The sequence below is a fragment of the Pongo pygmaeus genome, chromosome 8, assembly GCF_028885625.2.
Source record: "Pongo pygmaeus isolate AG05252 chromosome 8, NHGRI_mPonPyg2-v2.0_pri, whole genome shotgun sequence".
In the NCBI taxonomy this organism is placed as follows: domain Eukaryota; kingdom Metazoa; phylum Chordata; class Mammalia; order Primates; family Hominidae; genus Pongo; species Pongo pygmaeus.
In genome coordinates, this window is record NC_072381.2 from 92,410,772 (window position 1) to 92,435,607 (window position 24,836).

Genomic DNA, 24,836 nt, shown 5'->3' on the forward strand with positions numbered 1-24,836 from the left:
TAATAACATCTGCCGTATATTTAACACATACTATGTGTCAGGCATGTACTTAAGCACTAGACATATCTAATGTGCATATATATACACATATATATAACAGATATAAAAATCTGTATATTTATATGGGTATAAAACCAATATTTGTATATAGAAATCTTATGAATCTGTAAATACACACACAAGTACATGCACACATACATATAATCTCATTTAATCCTTAAAATCACTCCGAGGCAAATGGCATCCTCATTTTGCAGGTAAGAAAAATAGGAGTTTAGAAGGTTAAGTAACTTTGATATGGTCACAGTCATGGCAATTGCACCCAGATCTGTCCCATCTGTTTCAGAACCTGGGCTCTTACACATCACCAAAGAAGGTTCTAATGACAACTGAAGACCAACAAAGGAAAATGAGAGAGAATCTACCACCATGTACCTTGTAACAGTTCTGACCACAAGGTCAGCCACCTATCTCTTTAGCTAGGAAGAGAATTGCATCAGGTATTCTCTGGCCCCTGACCACACTGTTGTGTAAGTCCAGGACCCAGGACAAAGGCCACCTCCTGCAGGGTTGTGTCCCTTCTTCTAGGCAAAATGAAGCAACTTCTGAAACTACCTAGAATTAGCTTTGTAACCAAGGATACTAGAGTACTGTAGTATACAAGGTAACCCAACCACTACATGTTTTCCAGATAATTGAGGAATCAGAGTCTATGCAGCCCTCCTTTTGTGAGGGGAAGGGTGGTAAAGAGGTAAATCTCCCCCTGCTGCTTGTTCTCTAACATTCTCATCCATTTGCCAACACCTAAAAAATTCACAACTCCTTGTCTGTGAAATGACAGAATTCACTGTTTCAAATGTGCTCTGCAGTGTTGTCAAGGTCTCTTCAGTTGTTATGAGAGGGGAGGTAGGAGACGGGTTGGGGGAAGAAGGGAGAAAGAGAGGAGAGGGGTGATGGAAGGGACCCTTCCACCCCAGCAGCTCCACAATCATCTGTTTTGTACACTGAGTTTTTGCATAAGAATGTATTTGAAGAACAGTTTTCATTTCTAAAACAATGACTCTACGCCTTTGCCAAAATAAATAGAAAACACTGTACTGCAAAGATGCTTAGGTTGCTTGATTTTTTAAAAACCAAATACACATAAATTGTGAATGCCTATCAGTTAGAAAAAGATCCTTTTTGTATTTATATAGTAATGAAATAAATTATAGGACCTGTCTCATCTCCACCATTTAAAACAGAACACAAATCAGGGTTTTCAACACCAAGAGAGAACCCTCCAGAAGACCTAGCACCCCTAGACTAGCTTTCCTCTCAGAACTTTCTGTCCCTATTATCACTGTTGCACCAGGTTAAACATTCTATGTATCTTGAAAGTTTGGCCCAAATCACATGATCATCTCAATAGCTGCAGAAAAAGCATCTAACAAAATTCAACAGGATGTTTTAAATTTCACCATAAAAACTGTCAAATTAAGTATAACTTACCCCAATAAAATAAGGGTCATACATGAAAAGCCCATAGCTAACATCATACTCAATGGAGAAAAACTGAAAGCTTTTCCTCTAAGATCCAGAACACACAAGAATGCCCCACACTCACTACTTCTATTCAATATAGTACTAGACGTCTCAGCCAGAGCAATGAGGCAAGAAAAGATATAAAAGGTATCCAATGTAAAACTATCTGTTTGCATATAACATAATCTTATATGTAGAAAACCCTAAAGATCCTACCAAAAAACTGTTAGAATAAATGAATTCAATACAAAAATAATGAGTTGTGTTTCTGTACACCAACAAAACAATCCAGAAAGGAAACTAAGAGAACAACTCATTTACAGTAGCACCAAATAGAATAAAATACTTAGAAATAAACCTAACCTAGGAGGTAACAGATTTGTACACAAAACTATAAAACTTTGCTCATAAATGTATAGATTTCATGTATTCATGGATAGGAAGAATTAATATTGCTAAAATGTCTATACCACCCAAAGCAATTTACAGGTTCAATGCAATCCTGATCAAATTCCCAAAGATAATTTTTACAGGAATAGAAAAAAAATCCTAAAATTTGTATGAAACCACAAAAGGCCCCAAATAGTCAAAAGAATTTTAAGCAAGAAAAACAAAGAAAAACAAAGAACAAAGCTGGAAATATCACACTTCCTGATCTCAAAATACATTATGAAGCTACAGTAATCAAAACATTATGGTACTGGCATAAAGATAAACACACAGATCAATAGAACAGAATAAACAACCCAGAAATAAACCCATGTACATATAGCCAATTGATCTTCAAGAAAGGTGCCAAGAACACACAATGGGGCAAGGATAGTCTCTTCAATAAAGGGTGCTGGGAAAGCTGGATACCTATATCCTAAAGAATGGAATTGAACCATGTCTTACATCATATACAAAAATTTACTCAAAATAGATTAAGAATTTGAACATAAGATCTGAAACTATACAATTCTTAGAAGAAAACACAGTGAGGAAGCTTCTTGATATTAGATTTGGCAATGATTCCTTGGATATAACACCAAAAGCACAGGTAAGAAAAGCACAAATAGATATGGTATTATACAACAAAGAAAAGAATCAACAGAGTGAAAAGGCAACCTATGGAATGGGGGAAATATTTGCAAACCTTATATCTGAAAAAAGATTAATATCTATTACATATAAAGAACTCCAAAAACGCAATAGCAATAAAACAAATAACCCAATTTTAAAATGAGCATTGAACAGACATATCTCCAAAGAAGACATCCAAGTAGCCAAGAGGTTTATGATGAAATGCTCAACATCACTAATCATCAGGGAAATGCAAATCAAAACCACAATGAGATATCACCTCACACCTGTGAGAATGGCTATTATTTAAAAGACAAAAGATAACAAGTGCTAGTAAGGTCAGAGAGAAGTTGGAACCCTTGCACACTACTGGTGGGAATGTAAATTGCAACGGCTATAGAAAGCAAGATAGAAATTTCTCAAAAAGTTAAAAACTACCATATGACCCAGTGATCCCACTTGTGGGTATATATCCAAAAGAACTGAAATCAGGATCTTGAGGAGATACCTGCATGCTCATGTTTATCACAACATTATTCACAACAGCCATGATATGGAAACAGCACAAATGTCCATCTACAGATGAATGGATAAAGAAAAATGTGGTACGGTAGGAAGATGTTGAATGTTCCCAACACAAAGAAATGACAAGTGTTTCCGACGATGAATATGCTAATTACCCTGATCTGATCACAACACGTTATATGTATTGAAATCTCACTATGTATCCCATAAGTACATATAATTACTATATCTCAATTAAAAGAATAAACATTTTAAAAAGAAAATGTGATATATATATATATATATATATATATATATATATATATATAAAACGAAGTATTACTCAGCCTTAAAAAAGAAGAAAATTCGACCGTGTGAAACAACATAGATAGACGCGGAAGACGTTATGTTAAGTGAAATAAGTCAGTCACAGAAGGACAAATACTACATGATTACCAGGGAACGGGGGTGGATATGGGCAGCTGTTGTTCTATAGATATGAAGTTACATACAAAACAAAATGAGTAAGTTCCATACATAGTACAACATAGTGTACAATATAGTGCCTATAGTTAACAATAAGACATTGTGCACTTAAAAATTTAAGAAGGTATATCTGAGCCAGGCACAGTGACTCACGCCTATAATCCCAACGCTTTATAAGGCTATGGTGGATCACATGAGGTCAGGAGTTTGTGACCAGCCTAGGCAACCTAGCAAGACCCCATCTCTATAAAATGAAAAAATTAGCCAGGCGTGGTGGTGCACACCTGTAGTTACTTGGGAAGCTGAGGCAGGAGGATCCCTTGACCCCAGGAGTTCCAGGCTGCAGTGAGCCGTGATGGTACCACTGCATTCCAACCTGGGCAAGAGTGAGACGTTGTTTCAAAAATAAATAAACTTTAAAAAGAGGGTATATCTCACATTAAGTGTTCTTACCCCCGTCACCCTCCTCCCCCCACACACAAAGGACACAGGAAATTTTTGGAGGTGATAGATATGTTTATCATCTCGACTGTGGTGGTGGTAATACAAGTGTATACATATGTCCAAACTCATCAAATTGTATACATTAATTATGTGAAGGTTTTTGTATACAAATTATATCTCAATAAGGCTAGGGAAAAAACAAAAGCAAGAAAGCTATGGCCCAAGCATAAATAAAAACATTTCCAATACCTTCTGAAAGGCTTTTTAAGTTGCACAGAAAATCAAAACAGAAATAAAGCAAAGAAGTATAACTGTTCATGTTAACACATGTTTCTGATCTTCCCAGAGCTGTTTTACTCCCAGAGCCCTAGCCCCATTCACATCCTGCCTGAGCTGTGGCCACTACAGCACCAACCTCAGCGGCATCTACCTTGCCTCTTCCTTTCCCTCTGGTATCACTTCCCATGTTAGAGAGAGTGGAACCTACAGACACTTTCCCAGCAAAAGTCAAGCAGGAGATGGGAACCACACCAACCACCTAACACTGTATCACTCGGCCCCCAGCTTCTGATCCATGAGGTACCCACTGAGAAGACAGGTAATGGATGTGCTGAGGCAGCTCACCCTGCAGGTCAGACCCAACTTCTTTAAACACAATGGCCAGTTCATCCTCATTATAGACCCAATAGTAAATCTCTCAGAGAATGTCATAACTGTGACCTCCACACAGGCATCATATACTGAGGTCTCTTGTGAAAAGCCAGCAACCTCTGAAGCCCCTCATCGAGTACACTCATCTCAGAGTCACCCTTGTCCCCACTTTCCTCCCAGCAGCCACCACAGCTGCCACTGGAGGAGCACACCCCTTTTGGCAGAATAGCCAAATTCCATAAATGCCACCCTTTCTTCTCATCCCCCTCCAAAAGCAGGCGGAGTCCCATAATAGATAGAATATTTCATTCACGCTCTGTCTGAAGAACAATTTTTCCCATAGAAAAGCTGGGTACGTGAATTCTCAACCAGATGAGGGGCCTATTCATAACAATTTCAAATGACTAATGACAAAGCTGTTGTCTGTCTCATAATAGCTCGCAAATTTTTTGAATCAGAAAATCATCTATGTCATAAGTGCAACCCTTCATTTCCTGAGAGCACTTTTGATGTCACCCATTGCACCACAATGTATATACATAAGCTTCTGCCAATAGAAGTGTGTTAAAGAATCCAAATTATAATTACCACATACTAAGTGCCAACACCATGGTGGCAAAAGAAAAGAATGTGAAACAGTGGTTGTCCTATGGGCAAATAATCTAAATCCACTTGGAAACTGTAAGTATTTGGCTCTTCCTTGGCTCTTTTATCCTGTCATCTATAAATACTGCATAGAGCTGGGACTTTAAGCCCCGGGAATGAACTAGTTCTAGGCAAGATCAGAAACTGGTAGTTTCTACAAAGAACAGTGATAGTTTTCTTTTTCATAAGAAAGGTTTAGTTTCTTTGGCTGGCCCTCAGAATTCAGAGGAGTCTTTTGGAAGACTCAGGCTGCTTCTGTTAAGCTAGGGGTAACTTGCTTGGGCTGGAGCCTTAAAAGTGCACTTGTGGCAGAGGCAACAACTGTGATGATCAACGGGGATGACACAGCTCAGGAAAACCCAATCTGGGTGATGGTCAGTTAATTTGTCATCTTCTGCATGGTTCCCTCTTAGCAATAAAAACCCTTGTCTATGTCTTTAATGGACATAGCTCCTAGTTCATTTCACTACCATATACATTAGGAACAAGAAGACAGATTTGGAGAGCATGAAGAAGACATAAAACAAGTATAGAGAAAGGCAGGAGTAGCTAATTAAACAACAACAACAAAAAGGACCCTTTCCTAACATGCAAGAATTCATAATTTATTTATATTTAGTCCTTTTAAGAAACCCAACAAACAACCAGGCATCTCTGCAGTACTGTCCTTCCTCTTAATTTTAATGCAACCTCAAAGTAATACAAAAAATTACACCTAGATTGTTTGTGGCTTTAATAACAAGAGAGAAGGGAACTTTCCATATTTAGGAAACCTCTGAATCTGATTTCCTCAAAGGTTCATGGAGTAATAACAGGCCAATGCTTTTAAGTGGAAAGCAATTTCTCTGTTTTGCACACAGCCCTGCACATCCAAGGGGAAGTATCTTGGGCAAGCTTCCATAGCAATCAGCATGAAAGCAGAGAGGCTTTCCTTTCCTTTCCCAGTGGTGAAGTTACAGCTATTAAAGGGCTGCTACTGCACAGAGCTGCGAAGCTTGTGAAGGGGACTTCTGTTATCTAATCAGCGCCAGGGCCAGAAATGACCATCTTGGTTACTACACGATGACTAAGGCACTCATCTGAGGGGCTGTGTTACAGTAAGCTAGAAGGAAGGACTGGTATTTGACAGAGGATACACCCAACATTCAGAAAAGAGAAGAAGCAACTGAGCTTATCACCTCAAGGAGCAGATTATGAAATAAGCCAAGGTCAGTTAGCCTATAGTAAAAGAACCACTCTGCTCTCCTAAAACTGCTTAATTTTTGCAGAGACCTGCTATCAGAAAGGCTAACAATAGCTTTTTACCTATTCTCTGATGGTCTGAGCTTGAATGCTTTGTTGAAGAATTTATGAGGGATCAAAACCACAAATACAGCCCTGCTCCCTTTGCTTTATTTATGTCCAGTCTCTTTAGCCTGCGGGAATGCCCTTTGTGGGTGGTCAAGGACAAATGGCATTAAAACCTATTAATTCAGCTTTTCATGTAAGAAGACTTAACGTGTCAGCTGCATTTTAATCTAAGGATTATATGCTTACCCTTGGAAAATTCTTTCAGGAACATCAATAAGGATTTTTTTTCTACAATTTTTATTTTTTATCACAAGACCCAATTATCATGTATAAATTTATTGGTATTTTAACACCTGAAATAAAAGCTCTTAGCTAATAAAAAGAGGCAGCTGCTGCACAGTTAACAAGAAAGCCAAGATCTCTGCTGAGACCATCTAAATATATACCATGCTTTAAAAAATAAAAGAACACCAAGCTAATGCTCACCACTGCAGGTATGTGTCTGAACAAATGCCAATGCTGCAAATTCTGACCTGGATTTTTTTTTAAGACTTCTATATTGACTTCCAGTTAAAGACAGTGGATGAACATACATATTCAGCTCCTCTCCCTCCTAAAACCCCAATACCACAAAATTATTTCTTTTTAAATGCATAAATCTACAAGGACAAAGATAATAGGGCAAAGATTAAAATGTTAAGCTTTTTAAAGCTGGAAATCTGATAGATGATAGCAACTAACTTAGGCCCAAAGAAGCCAAATCTTCCAGTTTGTAAAGCCCCATTCTTAATCATGAATGGACATTCAAAGATCATAAAGAAAATATCTAACATGAAAAGACAGAAACAGAGGAAAAAAGCAACTCAAAGGAAATAAAAATTATGCAAAAAAAGCTTAAAAAATAATCATTAACCTCCTCAGAGAACTAAAAGAGAATACTGTCATGAAATAGTAGGATTCTATACAATAAAAGCAATCAGAGAATAAAAAACTGTCAAAAAATTTTAAAAAAAACATTATAACAAACATGAAAAATCGAATAGAAGGGTTAGAAGGTAAACGTAGGAAATATCCTAAGAATACAGCTAAAAAGCAGATGCGAAAAGCGGAAGAAAAGGTAAGGCTGTCATAAGACAGTAAGTCAACATCTAACAGAATTCCAGAAAGAAAGAAGAGAGAAAACAGAGGGAAGAATTCAACAATGATACACTTCAAGAAAATTTCTAAAAATGAAAGATGCAAGTTTCCAAGAAATGAAAATAGACCCCACCAAGGAATATTACGAAATTTCAGAACACTGAAAATAAAGAGAAGAACGAAAAACCCGAGAGAAAAAAGTAAGAAAAATGAAGTCATCTACAAAGGACCGGGAGACAGTCTTAGCCTTCTCACAATCAACACTAGATACTAAAAGATAATGAGCAATGCCTTCACCATTCTGAAGCTCAGTGATTTCTAATCTAGAATTCTATCCCCAGCCACACTATAAATTAAACGTGAATGTGACAGTCTCAGATATATAACAACTCAAAAGTCTTACCTCCCATATGAAATTTTCTAGGACACTTCCAGAAAATGTGTTCCTCCCAAATACGGGAGTAAACCAAGAAAGAAGAGAATATGAGATGAGGGAAATTGGGAATCCAATACATAGGCAAGATACAAGAAATGCCCAGAAAGGTATTAAAGAGAGGATCCCAAGATGTGGGTACACAGCAGGCCTAGAAAGCAAGTAGTCTGGACTGGAGCAAAGCGTAAGACTCCAGGTAAGATTTCTCCAAGATGTAATTGATAAGATAGCTGATATGGCTTAAAATATTAAGAGGAAATTCACATAGAAGGCTGTTTGTGGTTAAAGTAGTGGTAAGTGCATAGAAAAACTTTAAAAGACACAATTACTAAATCCAAGGAAAACACAATTTGTGTGTGTGCAGAAAATTTAAAGTAATCAAACTATACTATATTACCCAGCACATCTGTGAATCCTGTTTACACACTGTAAAAACCAGATAAGAAATGGGGGAGGAGGAAGAGAAACAAGCATAACAGGAACTTAAGTCTTTTGCAAGAGGCCTTGTGGAACTATGGAATCCTTTAAAAAACAAAGGTGTATGACTGCAATAAAAACAAAACCTACAATTTAAAAAGAGATGACGATTACAATCTATACCTAATAATTCTTTATTATACCATCTGACAACTTACAAATTACTTTCACAAGTGTCTAATGATTTAACACTTACAACAGCAAGTTAGGGCTCACCCCCCAAACCCCTCAACCCTCACTTATAGAGACAAGGCAATCACCTCAGGGAAATTAAGTAACTTGATCAAAGTGACAGAACATCAAGGTGGCAGACACAGGACTAGAAAGAGCAGGGCGTGCACAGGAGTGTGGGATTTACAGTATGGTTGATATTAATGACGTGAGTGGGCGTGAATGAGCAACTATAGGGAGAGACCAAATTGAGTTTTGGAGTTCAGTGGCTTTCACACTTGAGCATGCCTAAGAATCACTTGGAGTTCCACCTAGACAAAGTATGTGAAGTAGTCAAGTTCATGAAAACAAAAAGTAGAATGGTTCCTACCAGGGGTTACAGGAGGGAGAGAAGGGGAGTTGTTTAATGGGTTTTAATGGGTATGAAGTTTCAGATTTGCAAGGTGAAAAAGTTCTGGAGATCTGGTGCACAACAATGTGAACGTGCTTAACACTGGTCAACCATACACTTAAAAACAGTAAAGAAGGCAAATTTTATGTTGTGTGTTTTTACTACAATATTTTTTATAAAAAAAGAATCACCTGGAAGACTTGTTAAAACACTGATCACTACACCCCACCCCCAGAGTTTCAATTCAGTAGGTCTGGGTGGGGCCTGAGAATTTCCTCTTCTAACAAGTTACCTGATACTGCCATCCCAGGGACAAAATTTTAAGAGCTATTGCTCTAGTTCGAAAATATTATCAGTTCTGAATGCACAGCAACCTCCACTGAGACCCCAGACCAAGTAAACAAGTATGTAAGGGGCGGGGAGTTATGGAACTGCACATTCAGTGCTTTTAAAATCCCTCAGGGTGATTCTAATGTGCAGCCAGTGGTAGAGACCTTGGAATGGACACTGGCCACACAAGTCAGCAGTACAGCGTCTGTGACGCTAAGAGCAGACCTGTGCCACTCAGCCATATCCTGAGGCTGCAGGTTATGCCTCAATTTCCTCATCTAGAGAATAATGATCACAGAGTTGTGGAGAATATGAAATAGGATAACCAACAAAAGAACTCAGAGTGGTGCCTATCACATAATGAATAATGTTGTTGCTTTTGTTGCTGACATTACAGGAAATAAGGTTGACTTTGTTTTCTCAGATGTAAAATGGGGTCAGGTTAAAGGCAATGAAGGAACTATTAATATTCAATCCCTGACTATGCAGCAAGGCGAAAGACTCCCAAGGAGCTAAGAACAAAATAAGTGGGATTACATCTAAGAACCTATTATAATTCCCACAAATATTTGGCAAACTTAAGATCATTTTTCTAGAATAAGTAGCTAATCCCTTTACTCTCTGAAAAGGTGTTGTTCTTTGGAATATAAACACCATTCTAAAGCCAGGTGTGGGAATCAATACTCAGACACCACATCCTCCATCTAAAGAAACAACAAAAACAATGTGGTATGTCCAGAGAGAGGTAATGCAGGGCTCACAGGTGAAGTTCTTGAAGACATCTACGTGGTAAACAATTTCTTGTCAAAAGAAATTGAGAAAAAGACAAAGCCATGATCCATTCATGAAATATCTGAGACTCCCACATCCTAGGCACAGTGGCCATCTGCAAGGAAACAGCAACCGCAGGGCAAAGCCTGTCCTGCAGTGAAGAAGCGGCTCTGGCCCTCCAGCAAGCTTTGTGAATGCTGAATGACAAGCACCATTTTTCCTCAAAAGCACTGCAGAGAGCACCAAAATTGTGTTTTCTGCTAAGTTTTTCCTTGCTTTCATAGCTGCATAGCTTGGGAGTGTATCAGAGATTACTCACAAATACTTTAAGCTTCCAATGTCCTGAGTCCACAGTAAATAATACAAAGAAATCACTGTTGTCCTCAGAGAGCAACAAGACCCTCCCTAGATGTCTGGGCCATACCAACATCTGAGTCTCGAGAAAAAATCTCCTTCATTAAGTCATTTGGATAATTTCCCCACAAAACATTCTCAACAACTGTGGGAAAATATTCCTAATGAGGAAAATGGCATCTCTTTGCAGACAGAACTGGCTGGCGGTCGTGAGAGCAGCACTCTGCAGTGGTCCAAACCTCTCAGAGTCAGCAATTCTGTCCTCACACCACATTGAAGGGTTCAAGTCACCTCCTGACCATAAAAAGCTTTGTCTCCTCTGAAACTCAGAATACTGGATCTGATTAAACCATAAGCAAACATTTCCCAAGCAAGTGCCCACCCCGGATATGGCTGATTGTCCCAAGCATGTGTCCAGCAGGATGGAAAAATTTCTTCTTAGGAATGTTCCCTTAAATGTTTCTGGGGGCACCCTTCATGTGGGAAGCTAAAGACCAACGTTCAAGTGGAATATACAGAAACACTGCCTTTCTTGTACCACACAGGTACTTTAATCCAGGCCTACTTTCTAGTGCTTTTTCCCTCTCTGCTTCCTTGATTTATTACTAACCCAAATGCCCCACAATCATAACAAAGAGGCAAGTGTGGGGACAGGGAAGAAGTCAGGTCCAAACCAGTGTTGACCCTTACAGGTCATGTGAGTCTGAACTTCCTTATCTGTCAAATGAAAAGGACACTTGCTCCCCTGCCAGCAGGACAGCTTTAAAGGTTGACAGGAATAACCAGGGATAGAGAGGCTAGCGTGCATGAGGCACTATTCTAAGTGCCCTGCAAATGTCCACTAATTTGATCCTTCTCAGAACTCTTTTAGGTAAATACCTTTATCCCCACTGCACATTTGAGAAAACTGAGATACAAAGAGGTTAAGTAATTGGTCAAAAGCTCATGCAAGCTACTAACTGAAGCTAGTCTAGCCCCAGAATCCATGTTTTTAATCACTTCTTTATCCTGCCTCCCCAATACCTCCTAAAGGTCAAACAAGAATACATCTGAAAATGCTTTTCAAATCATGAAAAGATGAAATAATAATCATTATAATAATTAGTGTACCTCCCAGCACCCCCAGTCCTCTCGGTAACTTCCGTGATTCACCTCTGGAGGGAACCATTCCCAGCTATCATCAGTTTATGCTTCATTTTCTGCAGAAGATGTGCTGACCTCAGGCCCTGGAGTGAAGCACATGATCTGGCTATCCAATCGCAACAGGCCAATATACCTGGCCACAGCCACTGGTCCAGCACGAGGCACATGACTCATCATGACCAGGAAGGTTGTTTGTAATTAAGCAAACCTGAAGCTGCTAGAAGTCTCCATTCAGAGCCCAAAAACATGTAGCCAAGATGAATCCCCATGACATCATTTTGATCCTTAGTCTAGCCCCTCCTGAAGGCAGATCCAATCCTTAGATTTGCAATTACTTAAGGCCATAGACTTTTTCACTTGAGACAGTTTGAAATGGGTTTTCTGTCACTTGCAACCAAGGCACTCTGTTCTATCAAGCTAAATTTACCTATACCTTCAGTATTTTCCTCTCTCTAAAAATAAAACTTGAGGACTATTAAAGTGAATTTTAATTGGTTAGTCTTGACAAAGCAACACTTCTGAGGCTGGACTTCCTGACAAGATAACTCCACATTATGTAGAACAGACTTCATTTTTTCCAATGCCACAGAACAAGGAATTTGGCCTATCATAAAATTTGTTTCAGAAAATTTCATTTTTAATCAAAAGAACTAAGCCTACAGTTTCCAACTTTGTAAGAAAACAACTATGACATTTATTTTCTCAGCCTTCTCAATTCTTGTTTTTCCTCTAAACAACTATCCATATAGAATCACTAAAAAGAATATGACTGAATTCTTTAAAACATTTTAAACACAAAAAGTAGAAGACATGAATGGCTATAAATCATTTCTTCCTCCTAAAGAAGATTGGCCGGGCACAGTGGCTCACATCTGTAATCCCAGCACTTTGGGAGGCCAATGGGGGAGGATCACGAGGTCAGGAGTTCAAGACCAGCCTGGCCAACATAGTGAAACCCCGTCTCTACTAAAAATACAAAAAATTAGCCAGGCATGGTGGCAGGTGCCTGTAATTCCAGCTACTCGGGAGGCTGAAGCAGGAGAATCACTTGAACCCGGGAGGCAGAGGTTGTAGCGAGCGGAGATCATGCCACTGCACTCCAGCCTGGGTGACAGTGCAAGACTCCATCTCAAAAAAAAAAAAAAAAAGGATCAACTACACCTTAACTTTATTAATTTTGGCAACAAAACAAACCAGTTTGGAGTTTTCATCACATTCACTAAGCTATTCATTGTACCAGTTCACATTCCTTCCCTGTGGTTTCTTCAGAAGCCTAAGATTTCAGAGGAAAGTCCTGTGGGTCACCCAGATCACTGCCTCAAAAGGTGACAAATAGCATCCCATTTGATGTCTCATGGCTCCCAAATCCATGTGTAAGTATGACCAGGGCTTCCTGCATTTCACGTCTTTGAATTACTGCACATAGCTAAATAACTGCAACTATAACATCCAAACAAATTCCCACTTCCTGAAAGACCTCTCAGGCTGAAAGAAGGCAATGATGCAGACATCGTGGCTGAAGATGGTTCACTGATATAGTTTGACTTCCTTCCTTTACATTGGTCTGAGGACAGTGTAGCGGTGGTGAATGGGCAGTCACTCACAGCCCCAGTGTCCACCCATAATATATATACAAGCAAATATGAAAATGCTACACAGGTGTAAAAGATGTTAAAAACAAGTTTCAAATTCCTTAATGTAAAAAGATACTTCTATATTTTCTATTAAGAAGAAACAAACTTTTATGACTTTGATAAGCAAATAGATAAGCACACAAACAGAGATAGATTAATTTGTTATGCTACATTCCAAACTTTATTATCCAAACTCTATTATCTTGGTTGGCTGTTGTTTCTATTGAGGTTTATTATTAAAGTAGCACAAGACTGGCCGTCTGCTTGGCTTGCTTTAGTAAGCACTTCAAAACTCATCAGCCCTTCTCCAGACATGGCTACCTTCAAACAGTCTGGCATTACCACATGTAAACAATTAGGACATTTAAAACTACAATAACTGTGCAAACATCACATTACATACTCATTACGGAAGCAAAAAATCAAATTATGTAGGGTAAGTGTTTATCAAGTTTATAAAATTAATAAAGATAGCTGACATAATAGTTTTAAATTGAGGATTTTTAGTTCTATTTCCATATTATACTTTTTATTCTAAAAGCAGCTATGCTGAGAATAAGCTCCATGTGGTTGGTGCACACGGAAATGCACTACCTGCATAACTAGAAGAGCTGACAGAGGATGCCCCTACACCACGATGTCATATTTTTTATTTATAGAAAGCACAATCATGGAATGGAATTTCAAATTCATAGGAGACTCTTTTACTATACTTGATCTTAGCCAAAAGGCCAAGAAGTGATAGAGGAGCCTCTTTTAAACTCCTCAAGACCAAGAACCATATCTGATTATCACCATTTTATGCCTGAAATACAATAGGCACTCTGTAAATACGTGTTGGATGAATACATGAATGAGAACATTAACACTAAATTTAATGGGCTCAGATTATTACATGACTACAGAGGTTATGATTACTATGTCCTTGCTTTTATGAAGTAAAGCAGGAGCTGGCAAACTTTTTTGTAAAGGGCTAGATGGTAAATATTTTAGGCTTTGTAGGCCATATGGTCACTGTTGCAACTACTCAACCCTGGTCTCTTTTGCAACTATTCAACTCTGCAGTTATAGCAAAATATGTAAACAAATGAGCATGATTTTTTGAATAAAACTTTATTTATAAAAACAGAATTTGCCCATAAAAACACCCAAATCCTCTGAGGAACACTTCTTATTATATACTGATGACTCTACTCTCTAAAGGTTGGAAAGTGGTGGACTTGCTAAATCGAGCTGGACAGAGTTTGTTGGGTTGATATTTGGGCAGAGGATATACACTCGCTCTCCACCATACCCATCAATCCTTATGAGCAACCCCATTCATTTCAGTCACGTTACCAGCCTGGCCCATGTAAGCCTCTGAATTTACATCCCTAAACTCTACAGTACAACTGGCTTCCAGGGATGTGGCCCATTGCCATACCTGTGAATTGATAACTATACTACAGGCTCCTCAAGGGCAAGCCCAAACGTTCAACTCTTTGCCCCTCACCTAACACTTAATATCAACACCTAATGAACTTTAAATATTCATCAATTGCCTGTTGTTTTATATGTTCTGCACAGTCTCCTTGGAGGGGCTGTAGAGAAAGTAATAATAGCAGAGAAGAGGATGTAGAAAACATGTGCCAGTAGGGAACGACATAAGAAGGGACATGGTGAGTCATAGGAAAAGCAGCAGGAATCAGCACAGGACTGATGAAACCACGCCCAATTCTCCCAAGTGTGTCCCAATCTTCTCGCTGCTGTCTGGATTACTCCCTCATATCACAGCAGAAGCTGGGCACAACCTGGTACTACCTCCACTATAACCATGATGAGGAGAAAACCTTGTTTAATTCCCATTTCCTCTGGAGGGTGCCCCAGATGGGTAAACCCAAACAATTACCCACATCTAGTAAAATAAATAAATTGTTATGTTCTCCCACAATGGAATGCTCTATAGAAATGAAAATGAGCAATCGATAACTAAACTGTATGCAATAATATGCAGGAATCTAATATGTTGTCGAATGAGAGAAGCCAGACACAGAAGAGTACAATCTGCATTATATATTACACACACACACACAAAGAAAAGACAAATGCAAAACTAATTTATGCTCCTAGAAGTCAAGAGAGTAGTCATCCATGGAGCAAGGGTACAGTTGACCCTTGAACAACACTGGTTTGAACTGTAAGGGGCCACTTAAAGGCAGATTTTTTTCAATAAACACATTGGAAAATTTTTTGGAGATTTGCAACAATTTGAAAAAGCTCACAGATAAACCACATAGCCTACAAATAGCAGAAAAAATAAAAATAAATTAAGGAAATGTGAGGTATGCTGTGAATGCATAAAATATATGTCGTTGGCCAGGCGCGGTGGCTCACGCCTGTAATTCCACCACTTTGGGAGGCCGAGGCGGGTGGATCACGAGGTCAGGAGCTCGAGACCAGCCTGGCCAATATGGTGAAACCCCGTCTCTACTAAAAACACAAAAATTAGCCCGGCATAGTGGCACACACCTGTAATCCCAGCTACTCGGGAGGAAGAATCGCTTGAACCCGGGAGGTGGAGGCTGCAGTGAGCCGAGATCGTGCCACTGCACTCCAGCCTGGGCAACAGAGCAAGAGTGCATCTCAAAATATGTGTGTGTGTGTGTGTGTGTGTGTGTGTGTGTGTGTGTGTGTGTCGTTATGTAGTAAGTCAGTAAGGCTTCCAGTCAACAGTAGGCTATTACTAGTTACATTTTCAGGCAGACAAAATTATACTTGGATTTTCAACTGCACCCCTAATCCCCAAATTATTTAAGAGTCAACTGTAGTGTCTAAAAGGAAGCATGAGATTGTGTTAGTCATGCTCTATTTCTTAATCTGGGTGCTGGTTACATGGATGTGTTCAATCTGTGAAGTTATATTGAGCTATACGTTATAATATGTCTATTCTCCTTATGTATCTTCTACTTCAGTAGAAAGTTTTTTAAAATCACTATATCTCAGTGGTCTAGGACTAGACAGGGCCCCATATGTCTTCCCTTCATTCATCCTTCAAAGCCCCCTTTGCCTCACGTGGAGTCCCACTCACTCCTCCTCATCTTTTCAAAGCATAACCATAGAGCAGCCAAAGAATAAAAAAGCAAAACTCAATCATTCTGAGCTACCCGTGATTCCAGACACAACTCCTTCTGAATGCCAGTATCTTTTGAAGAACCTTTACTGCTATCACTGACCTTTTGTTCTAAATCAAAAATGAGAGTATAAGAAGCCACTGCTGCCCTAAATGGCTCACTTAAATAGACTTCCTTTAAAATATGCTCTAAATAGGCAACCTTATAGACACAAATGTCTTTAAAGCAATGCTTAGATAGATACACAGGGACCACTTGAGGAAGATACCATAAATAAATAGTAACTGAGATTGGAAAGGAGAACAGTCGACAGCCATCTTGCAAGAACCCACAGATAACTGATGGTGTAATTGGCTATAATGTGTAAAGATCCACAACTGTAATCATAGCTGAACATGTCTTTGAGATTTTAAGTAAAGTTTCAATGTAGGTAGTCAAATTATGAGGCTGGGAATCATTTTTAATCTCTCTAATGCTGATTTTAATATATTAACCTATATAACATCAACTTCACAGTACCAGTCACATTCTTTCCACATTCTCCTACAAGTTTAGGTTTAAAAAATCAGCTAAGACCTTTGATCACATTAGAGCACAGAGACTGATCTAATTTTTTTTTTTTTTTTTTGAGACAGAGTCCCACTCTGTCACCTAGACTGTAGTGCAGAGGTGTGATCTCGGCTCACTGCAACCTCCACCTCCCAGGCTCAAGTGATTCTCCTGCCTCAGCCTCCCGAGTAGCTGGGATTACTGGCACATGCCACTACCGCTCAGCTAACTTCTGTATTTTTAGTAGAGACAGGGTTTCACTATGTTGGCCAGGTAGGTCTTGAACTCCTGACTTCAAATGATCCACCTGTCTTGGCCTCCCAAAGTGCTGGGATTACAGGCATGAGCCACCAGGCCCAGCCCTGGTCTGCTTGTGAATCCTGATCAGGGAGAAGGTGAGGCTGGTGATCAGATCCACTGACCTAACCATGAAACATCAGCCATGGCAGGGACGGGTAGATTACATGAAGAAAGCACAGTAATTTCTCTCTTGGGGTATATGTACAGTACAAGTTCCATGCCTTTATATTCAGATTTTTCTCATATCAAATTCATATTACTTATCTGTTCATTAAAGAAATCACTCTCTCTCCGTGTGTGTGAGAGAGAGAGACTGGGACTCACTGTCGCCCAGCCTGGAGTACAGTGGCATAATCATAGCTTACTACACCCTCCAACTCCAGGGCTCAAGTGATTCTCCCACCTCAACCTCCCAAGTAGCTAGGACTACAGGCATGTGCCACCATGACTGGCTAAATTTTTAATTTTTTGTAGACAAGGTCTTACTATTAAAAATGGTTTTGGGTTTTGTTTTTTGAGATAGGGTCTTGTCTGTCACCCAGGCTGGAGTGCAGTGGCTCTATCACGGCTCACTACAGCCTCGACTTTGTGGGCTCAAGTGATCCTTCCACCTCAGCCTGCTGAATAGCTGGGACCACAGGTGTGCACCACCACGCCCAGCTAATTTTTTTTGTATTTATTCTAGAGATGGGTCTCACCTTGTTGCCTAGGCTGATTTTGAACTCCTGGGCTCAAGCGATCCATTCCCCTCAGCCTCCCAAAGTGCCGGGACTACAGGTGTGAGCCACCACTCCTGGCCTAAAAATGTTTTTAATCTGACTTTATTTCTATCAACAATGAAGGGAGCATAACTCAGTTACACACTTCAGTACAAAACTATAAATTTAATTAAATGGTTCTGTGTCACGTAGTTCTAAAATGTCTTTCAGGGAAGAATATCCTTATTTGTAAGAGCTGCACCCCAAGAATTTAGGAAAAAATGTCATAATATCTGCAACTTCTACATGTTTCAGCTAAAAAATGTACAAACCTATACACACACCAAAAAATGTGGCAAAATGCTAATAACTGTTAAAGCTAAGGTGTAGATACGCAGGAACCCATTGTACGTTCTCTTAACTCTCTTCAGTATGGTTGAAAATGTTTTACAATAAAAAGCTGCATGGAAATATTTACTTACCTTTCAAATGATGGCTGTCTTCTTTCTCCTGATCGAAAATGAATGACTAAATATGCCCACAGGCCCATTCAGGGATCGTACATGCTGTCGTCACGCTGCAAGAATAAGCAAAGCAACATGCGTGTTATCACCAAGAATTTTTACTGTTAATACTATTTCAGTTGAGAACATGTTCTTAATATATGATAAGCCTCTAAATTAAAATACTTCTACAATTTTTTAATAGGGGAAAAAGTAAAAAAAGAAAAAATAATCCCATCACATATTGAATGTGGGGAACAACTATCAGCCCCACCCACTCTAGGAAATTTTGGAATAAAGGAATTCCTCTGTAAGTTTCTTTTTTTTTTTCCTCCAACTTTATTGAAGTATGATTGACAAATAAAAATTACATATATTTAAAGTGTACAAGGTGATGGTTTTATATATGTATACATTGTGAAATGATTGCCACAAACTACTTAACATATCTATCACCTAATACAATTCCCTTTTCTTTGAGGAGTTTTCTGGTAAAAACAAGAAAACTTGCTAGATAAATTCTAAAAGAGCCTTACAGTGTAGTTACGATTTGTGTGTGTGGTGAGAACACATAAGGTCTACTGTCTTGGCAAATTCAAATATACATTATTATTCCCTATAGTCACCATGCATTAGGTCTTCATCTTATAGCTGAAGGTTTGCCTCAGTTCCTGTCGAATCACAGCAATTTCAGGGCAGTGATGTAGCCCAAACATCCACTCTAACAAAAACTGGAGCTTCAATGACCTGAGCTTTACTCTGACCTTGGATTTCTGAGACCACACTTAGAAGGCATCCATGTACCCACCTAGAACCACACAGGAATTGCTGAACCTCCTCAAATCCTTTCCAGCGAAGGTATTCAGATCCAATCTACAGTACACTCAACTACAATACACACAAGTTTGCGGCAAAGTGGTATCGTGGCCTGAAAGTCATACTCCTGTTGCCATGACGATACCTTCTGTTTTGGCATTACCCATCACATTTGATCACAGCCCTGTGAGGTAAGCAGGGTTTATGGATCCCATTTTCCAGAGAAGGCAGCTAAGCATCAGAGATGATATCTGACAAGGATATTCAACTAGAAAGCACCAGAGATTAAACTCCTATTTGCCTTCTGATCCCAAGCCCCCAGCTTGTCTCACTAAACAGATCACCTCCACCCTCCTGCTCCCGAACATGATGCCTTCCTTAAAATCAACCCCACAGCCAAATGGCCAAACAACACATCACACCAGGGAGGCAGCCGGGCACTGCAGTATGCTCCCTGAAAGCGTATATTCACGATCTTTCTTAATAGTACCATTAATACTATAATCATTATTACCAATTACTATAATTACTATTAGTAATTATACTTCTCTTGTAGACACAATAACCCTTAATGTATTTTTGTCATTTATATACATATATGCACTTTATTTTTTTCCCTTCTTCCTCAAAAGAGCACACTTGTCACTAACAGAAAGAAAACAAGCATCGCACTGCATCGCTGGAGATTTTTAACCTCGCCATAATGAAAGGCAGTTATCATTTGCTGTTGAGGATTTTCCTTTCATTTTTATAAAACGCAAAATACACTAGAATATAATGCCACAGACACAGCTCTGCAAATAAAGATGGAAGCAGCATCAAAACTACAGTTGGGGAGAACGTGACATCTCTGCATGATGGCCCGACTTGGCGCTTCATCTGCTAATCACCAGAATTCTGTAGACACAGAGGGTTAGCGGTATCAATGACTAACACGCGAAGTACTGGTGTACAAGAGCCTAAAGAAAGCCAGTCCGGAACCCCATGCACCTGGCTCTCAGGCCTATCTCCTCCACTTTTTAGCTTCATTAAAAATGGAGAGAACCTCTTCCGGATGCTTCCTCACCTGAGGGCTGCAACACCTGCTCACAAGGATGTTGGGATCCACAAAGGGGAGATGGTGCGACTCACTGCCTCACAACCCAGAGCACTTGGACCCCCAGGAATACTCACTAAGAAGTTACGCCAAGAGCTAAACAAAGCTAAAGAAAAATAAACATGACATAGCTTCCAGAAACATCAATGTTACTCAAAGATTTTGGTAAGGGAAGGTTAAGCAAATGAATCAATAATTTAAAAGTTGTTAATATTAAAACAAGTATAAATTATGGATTAGAATGTAATGGTTGCATGGATTTTTAAGCTAAGGCCCCTGTCCTTGCTTACCTAGGTCATTTTTGGCCATGCTCTTAGATGTTGGGGTGAGTTGCAAGGGGTGGACCCTTCTCTCCTTTTTCATTAAAGATGGTCTTGGGAAAAAGTATGGGGCTGGAACAGATTTTAATATCACAATGGCCCTTCATGTGGAGAATTATCTTCAAAATCAAGAGTCTCAGATTGTTGCCAGATCTAGGTACAGGTAGAATGAAGTCCAGGCACATATAATCCCATCTCCCACCACAGATCCCGGCGCAAGTATTACTGAAGTTCCTTTCCTCATGGCCCTTCCCACCCACTCCCCTGCCTCAGGCACGTTCCTGTCAGGCAAGCTCAGGCTACTCAAATACTCAGCTACATCACTGACATTTCTTTAAACCCATACTAATTGGTAACACATTCAGTATCTATAAAACTTTTCATTTAAATGGATGGCTGCACTATTACTAAAGAAAAAAGAGCTCACCAATTTAGTTTGTCTCTAAAAAAATGTTTACTGTGAAATATACTATATTAAAAGTGCATAACTATGGTGGCCAGCCTGCAAGATGGCCCGTGGCGATACCCGCCTCCCAGTATTCATGCGCTTGTATAGTCCCATCCCACAGGGAACAGGGCTGGCATGTGGGAACCACTACAATATTGCTGAAATGCTGGCGTGAGACTACAAAACTCTAAAGACTCCACCTTCCATCTCTGTTTTCAGAGGGAAGCTAGCTGTTCTGATATAAGGACACGCTCAAGAAGCTCTGCAGAGATAACACGTGGGAAAGAACTGAGGCCTCTTGCCAAGAACCAGCAAGGAACTGAGGCCTCCTGGCAACAGCTATGTGAGTGAACCATCTTGGAACCAGATCCTTCAGCCTTAGTCAAGCGTTCGAATAGATGGCAGCAGCTTCAGTTGACATCTTGACTGCAACCTCATGAGAGACTGCGAGTCAGAACCACCCAGCTTAGCTGCTCCCAAATTCCTGGCCTACTCATGGAATCTAAGTGAGATGGCAAATGTGTATTATCGTTGTAAGGTGCTAAGTCTTGAGGTTTGTTATGCAGTGATAACTAACCTATCAACATATATAGGTGTAAAGAATAATAAAATAAATCGCATGTACCTAATACCAGTCAGTGTTTAGATATTTTTTTCTTTTTTTGGAAGCCGTGTGTGCATGTGTCTTTCCTGATTGCGTGTCTCCCAATCATCCTTCACCACCACTTCCACCACCAAGATTCACCACTAGCCTGAATTTTGAGTCAATCATTCCTTGGCTCCTCTTTATGGTTTTGCCACATATGTGCTATCAATATGTTGTTGTGATTTGCTGATTCTAAGCCTACTATGAATGAAACAATACTGTATGTGCTCTTCTAGACTTGCCTCTTAAGATTTTGAGATTCATCCCTGTTGACTCATGTGGCTTTAGTTCATTCATTTTGTCACCACGATACAATTCTCATTGTGTGAACATACCCACAATTTACTGCTCTGTTCTACTGTTGGGGACCCTCTGAGGATTTTGCAATTTTCTGCTACTTTGAATAATGCTGCCATTTACATTCTACTGCTTGTCCTCTGGTACACACAGGCAAGAATTTCTCCAGGGTATATACCTAGGAGAGGAGAGCTGGGCTACGGATTGCACGTGTTCAACTCCTCTAATGCCAAATTGTTTTCCAAAGTGGTTGTGTACGATTGACTCTTTAGCCGCCTTTCCAGTTTCTCTCCAAATAAGAGGCATGCTTGTTTTGCCAATTACCAGGAAAGCTTTCAACCAACAAAAAGGAAAGCTTTTCCTATTTGCAGCATCACTACTACAAATAAATAGTACTCCAAAGCAGTGACCTAGACAGCTGGAACATATCAGTCACAGGACATCAGTACAGACTTCAGAATAATGATGCAAACCCAGCCAACACCACACACTGCCCGTGGGTCTAAGTCAAATTTGATTTCTAGACATACAGTAAATTCAGAGGCTGTTTTCTTCCTGGTAGATTCACATACTATGGGCCCACCTGACTGGTATCATTTTGAAGGAGAAAAAGAGTAATTCACATGCAACCCAGCCAAATTCAAGATTAAAACAGGAGAATCAAATAATTTCTGTGAAATAATGGAATACGTATGTGTGTTTTTTTTAAACAGGCAGCTGGTTAGGTTTTTTAATATTTTTACCTATAAAATTGTTATTTACTACACCTGATTTTATTTATAGTAATTCTACAAAAAATTCTCAATTATTTTCTCTATAAAAAGCTGTCCTTTATAGGTTTAGTTAATCCAATTTCTTAGATGAAAATAGTAATTTTTACAATTTAATCTGCATTTCTAGGAAAAATGTGATAGCAAATGTTTTTATCAGCATGAAATACAAATAATGAGAAATTATCTCAATTTGAGTAGGAAGGAAAGAAGAAATGTTATCACAAATTTAAAAGAAACTCATATGTCATGGGAAGAAACAATGGCAGTAGATGATCAAAATAAATTCATTTCAACTCAACCTCCTGACAGTTCTCGTTTCTTTAAAATCATTTATCCCGACACGGTAGAAACTGTTATTTATTCCCATCTTGTAGATGGAAGAAACTGAGGTACAGGAAGGAATTCAATTATGCAGTCACACAGCTGATAAGTGGTAGAACAAGGATTTAAACCCAAGCAGTTTACTCCAGAGCCCATATTCTTAACCACCACTCTGGACAGCTTCTTCAGTCCCCCAAGACAAGTCAGAAGGCCCTGCAATGGCGATGATAGTAGCTACCAGTTAATAAGCATCTACAATGTCCTAAGCACTTATTAAGCACTCTACTGCATTGTTTCTTTTTTTTTTTTTTTTTTTTTTTTTTTTTTTTTTTTTTTTTTTTTTTTTTTTTGAGATGGAGTCCCGCTCTGTTGCCCAGGCTGGAGTGCAGTAGCACGATCTCGGCTCACTGCCACCTCCGCCTCCCAGGTTCAAGCAATTCTCCTGTCTCAGCCTCGTGAGTTGCTGGGACTACAGGCACACACCACCATGCCTGGCTAATTTTTTTGTGGTTTTAGTAGAGACAGCTTTTCACCGTATTAGTCAGGCTGGTCTCAAATTCCTGACCTTAGGTAATCCACCAGCCTCAGCCTCCCAATGTGCTGGGATACAGGCATGAGCCACCATGCCCAACCTACTGTGTTATTTCTAATTCTCTCCACATCTCTACCAGGTATGTATTATTCCCATTTTACAGGTGAAGAATCACAGGCTCTGAGAGTTTAAGTAACTTGGCCAAAATCACATAGGAAGTAAAATAAAATGGTGGAGACACCACTTGAACCTATTGTTGACTTCAAAGTTCATGCTGTTTCCACAGTGGGCCTTTTAGACAAAATAAAACCATTTAATTTCAGGGCTCGTGGTAGGCAAGTGTGACCTTAAGGTCCTGGAAGCAGTCCCCGTGAAGGAAACAGATGCCATATTGGGGGAAGGTATGCCAGTGTTCCTAGTGACAGTAGCTTTCATGCCCCCATCACAATGAGACCAAGGCAGAGTGGGTGCCGATAAGAGCAGAGGACTCAGTCAGAAGACAACTGGGTTCCACTGGGCAGGGTAACTGGCCTCTCAGGCACAATGTTTTCCTCTGCAAAATGCAGATATCTTTTATTTCAAAGGGTTGCTGTGAGGATTAGAGAGAGTAAAACCTGGCACACAGCAGGCATCAAATACATGCTAGGCAATGGCAAGATTAAGAGAAAACAAGCCCCAGCAATCTAGCAGGAAATAGCAAGGAGGTAATTTTAAACATATTCTTGCTTCCATATATAATGCCTCACATAATTCAAGATGGATGATTTAATAATTTTTGAAAGATCTTACTTGTATCACGATTTTTTTTTTTTTTTTGAAACAGAGTTTTGCTCTTGTTGCCCAGGCTGAAGTGCAATGGCACGATCTCAGCTCACCGCAACCTGCGCCTCCCTGGTTCAAGCGATTCCCCTGCCTCAGCCTCCCGAATAGCTGGGATTACAGGCATTCACCACAACACCCAGCTAATTTTTTGTATTTTC

At 39.5% G+C, this 24,836-nt stretch overlaps 1 protein-coding gene and 1 non-coding gene across 19 annotated transcripts in view; both read right to left on the reverse strand.

Annotated features, from left to right (window-relative positions):
• Positions 1–24,836, reverse strand: part of SGMS1 (sphingomyelin synthase 1) — a 323,691-nt gene that overhangs the window by 268,017 nt on the left and 30,838 nt on the right. For 17 of the 18 annotated variants that reach the window (XM_054437158.2, XM_054437161.1, XM_054437165.1 and 14 more), the window contains exon 2: positions 18,587–18,681. The gene's annotated coding sequence lies outside the window, so the exon portion shown is untranslated. Of the gene's footprint in view, positions 1–18,586; positions 18,682–20,809; positions 21,374–24,836 lie in introns of those variants that run through there. The other variant, XM_054437162.2, reaches the window with a different exon arrangement.
• Positions 19,087–19,147, reverse strand: LOC129006987 (U7 small nuclear RNA). The gene has a single exon (XR_008492171.1). It is a non-coding gene; the product is annotated as a U7 small nuclear RNA (small nuclear RNA).